We start from the raw sequence: 12,975 nt of genomic DNA on the forward strand, positions 1-12,975 counted from the left end.
CCCTAAGGGGTAAACCGAATCTTCTGACAATGTTACGTGAGGCTGTCGACTGGAAACATTGACGGAACTGTCTAAGGGACTCTGGTTTTTGTTGATCGCCATACCTCATTCTGCGTAGGTCGCTGTCTTACATGCTGCTTCTTTGGACTATCAAATTTTTACAGCTCCCAGTATTTTCTTGCCATGTTAGCCAATGACTGTATGGAGAAATACTAATTTCCATCTTATCGATCCTAACTTGATTTTAGTTAAGATAAATGGGCTCCAACATATCAACTGCTTACGACAATGATCTGCTGAGACTGTCTTCGTCTGTTTCAGTAGGTACGAAAACGTTCTGTGTTCCCCCCGCCATGCCGGTCTCCGACATCAAAATCACCGTTCCTAAAGCTTTGAAAACATTCTCTGCAGGTTATTCCACTAATAGTTCCCTCTCCATTGGTCTTAACCAGAATTTTAAGAGCCATGTTAAAACAGATTCCTTCATGTTAAAGCAGAAAATTAAAACATCCCCAAATGTCGAGAAATGGGTACGTAAGTTGACGTACTTAATCGACAATAACCTTAAGATCACAAGTCGACTAATATTTTATGTTTAAATATGCCTAAGCGTATTGTATTACACCTATGGCCAACTACCTGAACCGCTCTTGTTGCTACTGCCGTCTATTGCAAAACGGCGGAAGCAAAGTTGTAGACCTAACAGCTCACAAGTTCTTGCTGTGAGCTAAATACGTCAGACAACCCGTCGCTGGAGGCAATTTTGTCCGAGGACCGGTCTTTGCTGTTCGCGGCGTTTCGAACTTAGTATTCTATGACATTCGACAATGCTCTACAACATTTGAATGCAGTCGAGAATATTCTAAGAAAAAATCAAAAACAATGTGGAACGGTATCTATTTGTTTCACTTTAAAAACTCTTCATTGCGAAGAGGTGTGGTTCTGTGGACCACTTCACTGATATCTAGTATAACACCAGACAATCACTACAGTAAACAACAGGAGAATACAAATAAATACTGTTATTGGGGGTGATTGGTTTTGGAGGTACCTTCGACTTCACCCAAAACTACGTTATGTACAGGGCGGACTGACGCCTTAAGATAGGCAACCCAACTTACATCACCCCCAACTGGGCCAGGTGATGCAAGACGGGTTGCTTGTCTTAAGATGCACGAAATGCTTTCTGTATCAGTTTTATACCGTCCACCCTGTATAATATTTGTTCTAGGGCTCTCCGTCATAGCGTCGTGTGTACTTCCAGGCGTGCAGAACGCTGCGCTAGCGTTTGAGGCCACCTCGCATCCGCCACCAGCCTGCGACGCTAACACCAACAACTGGCGTCGTTGACAGAGACGAGGAACTCTCTGCGCTCAGCCGAGTCTGACCGAAGCAGAACTGCCCCGCACACAGAGCGCGGGGCAAGTCGGCTAATGGACGCCCCGAGAGGCTATTAGTCGCCTTGGCCTCTGGCGCTGACCGTCCACTCGGCCATCGCATTTAATTTACGAGTTAATTAAACTGCTAATTGCGTGAGCGATGCGCGCAGGAAGTGCGTACGCCACCCAGAGATGGACCAGGCTGCGATGCGCGGTTGTCTGCCACGATTGCCCAGTCCTGCGCGCGATTGCGGGGTCCTGCGAGACAATTTGGCACGGACTCTTGCCAAGTACAGCTCTGCTGGCCGTAAAATGTACTCGGAAAGATATAAAATAACGCATATATTAGAATGAATTCATTTTTATGTCACGTAGGTGTATGAAGCGAGTTAATTCTTCGTTTGACAGCTTGAATGGTGCTCATCTCGCGAGGTATCGAATCGAACCGAGCTGAAATATCAGGAAAGTGTACTTCATCTGAAGCCGCTTCAATTCTGTGCCAGAGAATATCAATCCATGACCAACTGGTGAGATATCTGTGCTGGCCAGGGAAAAAATCGAACACCCTCTGTATCGGGCAAGTCAGCAGAGCCAACAAGCACTGTTCCGTCATCCTAATGAAAGTAAACATCGTGGAATCTTTGACAATGGGGCACAGCCATCCGCCTTAACACGTCAGGTACGTAATGCCTGTTGGGAAAATTATTGATTATGTGAACCACGGATGAATCGTGTAGTCTACCCAATGACACCACTTTTCAAACACCAGGTGATGGTGCCACTATGGCAACATTCGTTCTCCCCGCCGTCTCCACTCTGGGATAAACCATCACATAGCTGGAAGCACCACGGCTCATGTGTCCAGTGTTACCACTCAATGAACCACAGTCGGTGCGCTTCTCACACCTACCACTTCAAGAAGGCAGCAACAATGGCCTCCTTACTACATATGTCGTTCGAGTGTCCACGTGGATACTTGTCATGATACAAGGAAGTGTTTATGTGATTGTCGTGTTGTTATTACAATCCAGCACGAAGGAGAAAATTACGCATCTGTTCTCTCGTGCATTTATCATGGAAAGCTGTTGGGACCTTGCGCAATGTTGAGTACGGCCTTACTGAATCCATTGGCTCCATACTCCACACTCAAAAGTTCTAATTTTTATGCATTCAATGTAAGACCCATGTGTTACACGACAAATATCAAAACGGTGACTCATTTCCAGCCACACACGAAATAGCTGGTGTTTTGTTATCGAATTCATACCTTGAACAAAAAGATGTCGTAGATTTTCAAGAGCGTCAGGCATGAGGGAGGGGGGGGGGGGGGTTGGATAAAAACGCGTTCTTTTACGTAACCCTACAGACAAATGTCACAAGGTGTGACGTCTGGAGACCTGGAAGGCATCGTCGATTAAGTTCATCTTCTGCCGCTCTTCTTACAATCCAACGTCCTGGACTGGTGTCATTCAGGTAACGTCGGACGTGATTTGAGAAATTTCTCCAATCACGTGCGACGTCACCCGAATGACACAAATGCAGAACGTTCGATTTGAAGGGGAGGAGCATACGATGAACTTCAACGCCGGTGGCCTCACAGGTCTCCAGACCTCACACCTTGTAACATTTATCTGTGGGGTTTCGTAAAAGACCGTTTTTATAGCCAACATTGCATCGAATGTGGCAGGAAAAGAGCCGCCATTGTCGTGTAACATTTACTGCTCACGATGAATGCAAGAAAATTTCATATTTTCTCTTTTCGGGAACGTCGCAATTGTGTTTCTATCATTCGCAGTTTGAAAGCAATAAATGTTTCAACAATTGTGTTTCTATCTTTCGCAGTTTGGAAGCTATAAGTGTTTCAAATTTGTTCCTTACCGTCAAAGAAGCAGGTATAGGCCTGCGTCTTCAAATACAGAGATATGTAAACAGGCAAAATACGGCTCTGCGGTCGGCAACGCCTATATAAGACAGTAAGTATCTGGTGCAGTTGTTAGATAGATTGGTTCCTGCTGCTACAATGGCAGATTATTAAGATTTAAGTCACTTTTAACGTGGTGTCATAGTCGGTGCACGAGCGATGGAACACAGTACTCCACCGAAGCATGTACCGTAGCATGAGCGTAGATTCGTAAAACATCAAACCTCCGACATCGCTGCGGCCGGAAAAAGTTCCTGCAAAAACGGGACAAACGACGACTGAAGACAATCGTTTAACGTGACTGAAAAAGAACTTCCGCAAACTGCAGAAGATTTCAATGCTAGACCATCAAGAAATGTCAGCGTGCGAACAATTAACGAAACATTAACGAAGTGGGGTTTCGGAGCCGAGAGTCCACTCGTGCACCCTTGATGAGCGCACGACACAAAGCTTTACGCCTCGCCTGGGCCAGTCAACACCGACATTGGACTGTTGTCTGGAAACATGTTTGCCTGGTCGGACGAGTCTCGTTTCAAATTGTAAAGACCGGATAGATGTGTGCAGGTATGGAGACAACCACATGAATCCATGGCACCCTGCATGTCAGCAGGGGACTGTTCAAGCTGGTGGAGGGTTTGTAATGGTGTGGGACGTGTGCAGTTGGAGTGATATCGGGCCCCTAATACGTTTAGATACGAGTCTGATAGATGACACGTACGAAAGCATCCTGTGTGATCACCTGCATCCATTCATGTCCATTGTGCCCTCGGACGGACTTCGACAACTCCAGCAGGACAATGCGACAGCCCACAAGTCCAGAATTGCTACAGAGTGGCACCAGCAACACTCTTCTCAGTTTAAACAGTTGCTCTGGCCACCAAGCTCCACAGATATGAACAATATTGAGCATATCTGTGAAGCCTTGCAATGTGGTACTCAAAAGAGATCTCCACGCCCTCGTACTCTTATGGATTTACCGACAGCTCTGTGGGATATGTGGTGTCAGTTCCCTCAAGCGCAACTTTAGTGTGAGTGTTTGCGCGCGCGCGCGCGCATGTGAGTGAGTGTGTGTGTGTGTGTGTGTGTGTGTGTGTGTGTGTGTGTGTGTGTGTGTGGTGTGTGCGTGCGTGTAAAGCTTTTGATACTTGGATCGAGTGCATGTAAGAACTGTAGTGTGACCACAGAATCGTACCCTAGCACATGTATTGATGTTGACGTCTTTTTTCTCATTAAGTCTTATATACGTGATTGTCATAATGAGTTATACACGTACAGAAGCTTCGGAAGGCATCAGTGCATTTAGTGAGGGGTTTTGTATCATCGACAGTGTAATGCTTAATGTCTTTCGGAGAGCCATAATGATACAACATGGGACCTGATGACGGGAACACAAAGCGGAGAGTGGACGCGTCGGCTTGTGGTTGAGCGTCGTCGTCGTCGTCTTCGTCGCCGGCGTCCGCGAAGGCGGGCGGACGGCCGTGAGCGTGGATTTCTTCCGGAAAGCCGATCAGCGTAAGCCCGTCCAGCTCCCGCAAGTCACCAGACGCACGCGGCGTGGAAAAGGCGGACACGTCTCAGGGGCGTCGTCTCACAGATGTGTGAGTGCAGCGAGCGCAGGCTAACTTGGAGGTGTTACTGCAAGGTGTTCGCTGTGAGATTCAGTGCAAGGATCGCTACGAGGCATACGTTGACTCTAGTTTATTTATTCTGTTATATCCTGCTTTTCGCTATTAGCACTTTTATAGCAAAAAGTACGATATTACACACATAAAAAAAGTTAATCGTAATATTGGCTCTTCTATCTCGAAATGAGATAGATGTCTTATACTGTTTATTTTGATAATACAGAATATTACGCAGAGCAAAACGAAACTATATGTTCGAAATTAAAAAAAAGGAAGTTCGCTTGAAAAAACAAAAAGTAAGAGCACAGAGACTATAAGACCAATTGTTTTATTAGATTGAAGAGTTTCTAGATAACAGAACGCAGCATGTCATTCTCAGTGGAGAAAAGTCTTCCGAAGTAAGAGTGATTTAAGGTGTGCCGAAGGGGGGTGTCGTAGGACCGTTGCTATTTACAATATACATAAATTACCTTGCTGATAACATCAGGAGTTCACTGAGCTTTTTGCGGATGATGCTGTAGTATATCGAGAGGTTGTAATAATGGAAAATTGTACTGAAATGAAGGAGGATCTGCAAGGAATTGACGTATGGTGCAGGGAATGGCAATTGAATCTCAATTTACATAAGTGTAATGTGTTGCGAATACATAGAAAGGAAGAGCCCTTATCATGTAGGGGAAGCAGCTAATTCCATAAACTACTTGGGAGTAGGCACTGGGAGTAATTGAAAAAAGAATGACCATATAAAGTTGATTGTCGGTAAAGCAGACGCCAGACTGAGATTCATTGGAAGAATCCTACGGAAATGCAATCCGAAAACAAAGGAAGTAGGTTATAGTACGCTTGTTCGCCACTGCTTGAGGATTGCTCACCGGTGTTGGATCCGTACCAGATGGGGTTGATAGAAGAGATAGAACACATCCGACGGAGAGCATCGCGCTTCGGTACAGGATAATTTAGTAATCGCGAAAGCGTTACGGAGATGTCAGATAAACTCCAGTGGAAGACTCTGCAAGAGAGACGCTCCGTAGCTCGGTACTGGGCTTTGCTGGAGTTTCCAGAACATACCTTCACCGAGAAGTCAAGTTGTATATTGCTTCCTCCTACGTATAACTTGCGAAGAGACCGTGAGAATAAACTCGGAGAGATTGGAGCCCACACAATACGAGACTGGAATAGATGGGAGAACCGATAGAACCTTCAGCATTGCAGCGCGTCAGCAATCGTAATTATCTAAATAAATTATGAATAATCCGCCTCGATTGCGAAAATTCCCGGTGTTTACCCAGGGTGTTCATTTTAGAAATTGACTATGCCCATTTAGGCAAGCTGTTTTTTATTTTGTCCTGAAGAAGGCGTGGTTATCCACGTTGAAACCTGGGTAAACACCGGGAATTTTCGCAATCGAGGCGGATTATTCATAATTTATTTAGAACCGATAGAGGTACTCAAAGTACCGTCAGGTGGCTTGCGGAGAATGGATGTACATTTAGATGTACATGAACGTCTCACAACATCAAAAGACATAAAATGGTATATTCAGAGTAGCGTTCTCCATGAACCCTCAGGCATTCTTGAATCCGATGGGGCGTGCTTAGTAACTACTCATCGCAGGCCTCTTGAGACATATTGTCCCACCTCTCAACGGCAGCATTCCAGAGAGCTTCAGCTGTTAATGGTGGATGTTGACAACTAGAAACAGCTGTTTCCAGCAAGCTCCATGCATTCTCTCTCTCTCTCTCTCTCTCTCTCTCTCTCTCTCTCTCTCTCTCTCTCTCTTTTTTTTTTCCGTCTTCAGGCTGGTTTGATGCTGCGGCACACCGTTAATTCCTCTCCTGTGCTAACCTCTTCATCTCAGAGTAGCACTTGCAACCTACGTCCTCAATTATTTGCTGGAGGTATTCGAATCTCTGTCTTCCTCTACAGTTTTGCCATCTACAGCTCCCTATAGTACCATGGAAGTCATTCCTTCATGTCTCAACAGATGTCCTATCATCCTGTCCCTTCTCCTTACCTGTTTTTCCACATATTACTTTCCGATTCTGCGTTAAATCTCCTGATATCTTACCTTATCAATCCATCTAATTTTCAGCATTCGGCTGTAGCACTATATCTCAAATGGTTCAATTCTTTTCTGTTCTAGTTTTCCCACAGTCTATGTTTCACTACCATACAATGCTGTACTCCAGACGTACATTCTCGGAAATCTCTTCCTCAAATTAAGGCCGGTTTGATATTAGTAGACTTCTCTTGGACAGGAATGCTTTTTCTCCATAGCTAGTTTCCTTTTAATGTCCTCCTTGCTCCGTGCGTCACTGGTTATTTTACTGCCTAGATAGCAGAATTCCTTAACTTAATATGCTTCGCGACCATCAATCCCGATGTTAAGTTTCTCGCTGTTCTCATTTCTGCTACTCCTCGATACTTTCGTCTTGCTTCGATTTACTCTCAATCCATATTCTGTAGTCATTACACCGTTCATTTCATTCAGCAGAACATGCAATTCTTCTCTTTCACTCAAGATAGCAATGTGATCAGCGAATCGCATCACTGATATCCTTTCACCTTGAATATTAATTCCACTGCTGAACCTTTCTTTTATTTCTATCATTGCTTCCTCTATGTATAAATAGAATACTAGGGACGATAGGCTACAGCCTTGTCTTACACCCTTCTTAATACGAGCACTTCGTTCTTGGTCGTCTACTCTTATTATTCCCACATATTGTGTATCACCCGTCTCGCCCTATAGCTTGCTCCTCCTTTTTTTCAGAATTTCGATCATCTTGTAACATTTAACATTGTCAACGCTTTTTCAGGTCGACAAATCCTATGAACGTGTCTTGATTTTTCTTATTCTGGCTTCCATTATTAACCGCCACTTCAGAATTGCCTCTCTTATGCCTTTATTTTTCCCAAAGACAATCTGAACGTCATCAAGCACATTCTTAATTTTCTTTTCTGTTTCTTCTTCTATAACATCAGACAAATCTTCCACCTCATAGAGTCTTTCAATGTATCCTTTCCACCTATCCGCTCTCTCCTCTGCATTTACCAGTGGATTTCTCGTTGCACTCTTAATGTTACCATCCTTGCTGTTAATGTCACCGAAGGTTGTTTTGACTTTACTGTATGCTGAGTCTGTCCTACACACAATCATTTATTTTTCAGTGTCTTCATGTTTTTCCTGCAGCCATTTCATCTTAGCTTTCCCGCACTTCCTTTTTATTTCATTACTCAGGGACTTGTATTCCTGTATTCCTGAGTTTCCCGGAACATTTTTGTACTTCCTCCTTTCCTCAGTCAACAGAAGTATTTCTTCTGTTACCCATGGTATCTTCGCTGCTACCTTCTTTGTACGTACGTTTTCCTTCCCAACTTCTGTGATGACCCTTCTTAGAGATGTCCATTCCTCTTCAACTGTACTGCACACTGGCCTATTCCTTATTTCTGTATCTACAGTCTTACAGAACTTCAAGCGTATCTCGTCATTCCTTAGTATTTCCGTATCCCACTTCTTTGCGTATGGATTCTTCCTGACTAATCTCTTTACCTTTAGCCTCCTCTTCATCACCACTACATTGTAATCTGAGTCTATATGTGTTCCTGCGTACGCCTTACAATCCAGTATCTGATTTCGGAATCTCCGCCTGACCACGTTGTAATCTAACTGAAATATTTCTGTAGCACCCGGCCTTTTTCAAGTCACCACCGCCTCTCGTGATTATTGAACAGGGTATTCGCTATTACTAGCTGAAACTTGTTACTGAACTCATGAAGTGTTTCTCCCCTCTCGTTCCTTGTCCAAAGCCCCTATTCTCCTGTAACGTTTTCTTCTTCTCCTTCCCCTAAAACGGCATTCTATTTCCCCATGACTACTATAGTTTCATCCCCCTTATCATACTGTATTATCTTCTCAATATTCTCACACACTTTCTCTATCCCTTCATCTTCAGCTTGGGACGTCTGCATGTATACCGGAACTATCGTTTTTGGTGTTTGTTTCGTGTCGATTCTTATAAGAACGACCCTGTACTGTAGTGTTCACAGAAACACTCTCTCAGTCCTACGTTCCTATCCATAACGAATCCTACTCCTGTTACACCATTTTCAGCTGCAGTTGACATTGATCAGAAATCTCTCTCTTCTTTCCATTTAACTTCACTGACCCCTACTATATCTTGATTGAGCCTTTGCATTTCCCTTTCCATATGTTCTAGTTTCCCTACCACATCCAAGTTTCTGACATTCCACGCCCCGATTTGTAGAACGTTATCCTTCCGTTGATTATTCAATCTTTTTCTCATGGTAACCTTCCCATTGCTAGCCCCCTCCCAGAGATACGAATGGGGGACTATTCCGGAATGTTTGCCAATGGAGAGATCATCATGACCTTCTATTACAAGCCACATGTCCTGCGGATACACGTTACGTGTCTTTAATGCAGTGATTTCTATTGGCTTCTGCATACTCATGCCGTTGATCATTGCTTTAGCGGCCGTTTCCCATCCCTAGGACAAGAGAGTGCTCTGAATCTCTGTCCGCTCATCCACCCTCTTTGATAAGGCCGTTGGCAGAATGAGGGTGATTTCTTATGCCGGAAATCTTCGGCCGCCAGTGCACACAAACGTGTGGTTCCAGAAGAGGGGCAGCAGCCTTTTCAGTAGTTGAAGGGGCAACATTCTGGATGATTGACTGATCTGGCCTTGCAACACTAACCAAAACCACCTTGCTGTTCTGGTACTGCGAACGGTTGAAAGCAAGGCGAAACTACAGCCGTAATTTTTCCCGAGGGCATTCAGCTCTACTGTATCGTTAAATGATGATGGCGTCCTCTTGGGTAAAATATTCCGGAGGTAAAATAGTCCCCCATTCGCATCTCCAGGCGGGGACTACTCAAGAGGATGTCGTTATCAGGAGAAAGAAAACTGGTGTTCTACGGATCGGAGCGTGGAATGTCAGATCACTTAATCGGCAGGTAGGTTAGAAGATTTCAAAAGGGAAATGGATCGGTTAAAGTTGGATATAATGGGAATTAGTGACGTTCGGTGGCAGGAGGAACAAGCCTTCAGTTCAGGTGAATACACGGTTATAAATACAAAATCAAATAGGGGTAATGCAGGAGTAGGTTTAATAATGAATAAAAAAATAGAAGTGGGGGTAAGCTGCAACAAACAGCATAGTGAACGCATTATTGTGGCCAAGACAGACACGAAGCCCATGCCTACTGCAGTAGTACAAGTTTATATGCCACCTAGCTCTGCAGATAACGAAGAAATTGATGAAATGTGTGATGAGATAAAAGAAATTATTCGGGTAGTGAAGGGAGACGAAAATGGGTGACTGGAATTCGAGAGTAGGAAAAGGGACAGAAGAAACATAGTGGGTGAATATGGATTGGGGAGAGAAATGAAAGAGGAAGCCGTCTGGTAGAATTTTGCACAGAGCATAACTTAATCATTGCTAACACTTGGTTCAAGAATCATAAAAGAAAGTTGTATACATGGAAGAATCTTGGAGATGCTAGAAGTCATCAGATAGATTATATAATGGTAAGACAGAGATTGAGGAATCAGGTTTCAAATTGTAAGAGATTTGCAGGGACAGATGTGGACTCTAACAACAATCTATTGGTTATGAACTGTACATTAAGACTGAAGAAACTGCAAAAAGGTGGGTATTGAAGGAGATGGTACCTGGATAATCTGAAAGAACCAGAGGTTGTACTGAGTTTCAGGGAGAGCATAAGGAATCAATTGACATGAATGGGGGAAAGAAATACAGAAGAAAAAGAATGGGTGGCGCTGAGGGATAAAGTAGTGAAGGCAGCAGAGGATCAAGAAGGTAAAAAGACGAGGGCTAGTAGAAATCCTTGGGTAACAGAAGAGATACTGAATTTAATCGGTAAAAGGGGATAATACAAAAATGCAGCAAGTGAAGCAGGCAAAAAGGAATACAAACGTCTCAAAAACGAGATCGACAGGAAGTGCAAAACGGCTAAGCAGGGATGGCTAGAGGATAAATGTAAGGATGTAGAAGCTTATCTCACTAGGGGTAAGACAGATACTGCCCACAGGAAAATTAAAGAGACATTCGGAGAAAAGAGAGCCACTTGTATGAATATCAAGAGCTCAGATGGAAACCCAGTTCTAAGCGAAGAAGGGAAAGCAGAAAGGTGGAAGGAGTATATAGAGGGTCTATACAATGGCGATGTACTTGAGGACAATACTATGGAAATGGAAGAGAATGGAGATGAAGATGAAATGGGAGACACAATACTGCGTGAAGAGCTTGACAGAGCACTGAAATACCTGAGTCGAAACAAGGGCCCCGGAGTAGACAACATTCCATTGAAACGACTGACGGCCTTGGGAGAGCCAGTCCTGACCAAACTCTACCATCATGTGAGCAGGATGTATGAGACAAGCGAAATACCCTCAGACTTCAAGAAGAATATAATAATTCCAATCCCAAAGAAAGCAGGTGCTGACAGATGTGAAAATTGCCGAACTATCAGTTTAATAAGTCACAGCTGCAAAATACTAACGCAAATTCTTTACAGACGAACGGAAAATCTGGTAGAAGCCGACCTTGGCGAAGATCAGTTTGGATTGCGCAGAAATGTTGGAACACGTGAGGCATTACTGACCCTACGACTTATCTTAGAAGCTGAATTAAGGAAGGGCAACCGTACGTTTCTACCATTTGTAGACTTAGAGAAATCTTTTGACAACGTTGACTAAAATATTCTCTTTCAAATTCTGAAGGTGGCAGGGGTAAAATACAGGGAGCGTAAGGTTCTTTACAATTTGTACAGAAACCAGATGGCAGTTATAAGAGCCGAGGGGCACGAAAGGGAAGCAGCGGTTGGGAAGGGAGTGAGACAGTGTTGTAGGCTATCCCCGATGTTATTCAATATGTATATTGAGCAAGCAGTAAAGGAAACAAAAGAAAATTTCGGAGTAGGTATTAAAGTCCATGGAGAAGAAATAAAAACGTTGAGGTTCGCCGATGACATTGCAATTCTGTCAGAGACAGCAATGGACTTGGAAGAGCAGTTGAACGGAATGGACAGTGTCTTGAAAGGAGGATATAAGAAGAACATCAACAAAAGCAAAACGGAGATAATGGAATGTAGTTGAATAAAGTCGGGTGATGCTGAGGGAATTAGATTAGGAAATGAGACACTTAAAGTAGTAAAGGAGTTTTGGTATTTGGGGAGCAAAATAACTGATGATGGTCGAAGTAGAGAGGATATAACATGTAGACTGGCTGTGGCAAAGAAAGCGTTTCCGAAGAAGAGAAATTTGTTAACATCGAGTATAGATTTAAGCGTCAGGAAGTCGTTTCTGAAAGTATTTTTATGGAGTGTAGCCATGTATGGAAGTGAAACTTGGACGGTAAATAGTTTGGACAAAAAGAGAATAGGAGCTTTTGAAATGTGGTTCAACAGACGAATGCTGAAGATTAGATGCGTAGATCACATAACCAGTGAGGTGGTATTGAATAGAATTGGGGAAAAGAGGACTTTGTGGCACAACTTGACTAGAAGACGGGACCGGTTGGTAGGACATGTTCTGACGCATCAAGAGATCACAAATTTAGCATTGGAGGGCAGCGTGGAGGGTAAAAGTCGTAGACGGAGACCAAGAGATGAATACATTAAGCAGATTCAGAAAGATGTAGGATGCAGTAAGTACTGGGAGATGAAGAAGCTTGCACAGGATAGAGTAGCATGGAGAGGTGCATCAAACCAGTCTCAGGACTTAAGACCACAACAACAACATCAACATATAATAATGTATATAATAATGTGTGTTAGAGCATGTTCATGGTCCAGCTGCAGGAATATTTATTTAATTTCAAGTCGTTTAAATGTAAATCCAGTACTTCGGAAGGCTTTCATTATCTTTGTGTGGGTGTGTTGGCGTGACGACATGGCTTGAGTGGTCTAGCCAGTCACAGCGCTCGTGAAAGGGGAGGCTGAATGAAAGCGAGTTCGGGTGGAGAATGTGGTGCAAGGGACAGTACGGCACACGAGACGGGCAGT

The sequence above is a fragment of the Schistocerca gregaria genome, chromosome 1 (assembly GCF_023897955.1).
Source record: "Schistocerca gregaria isolate iqSchGreg1 chromosome 1, iqSchGreg1.2, whole genome shotgun sequence".
NCBI classification, from domain to species: Eukaryota; Metazoa; Arthropoda; class Insecta; order Orthoptera; family Acrididae; genus Schistocerca; species Schistocerca gregaria.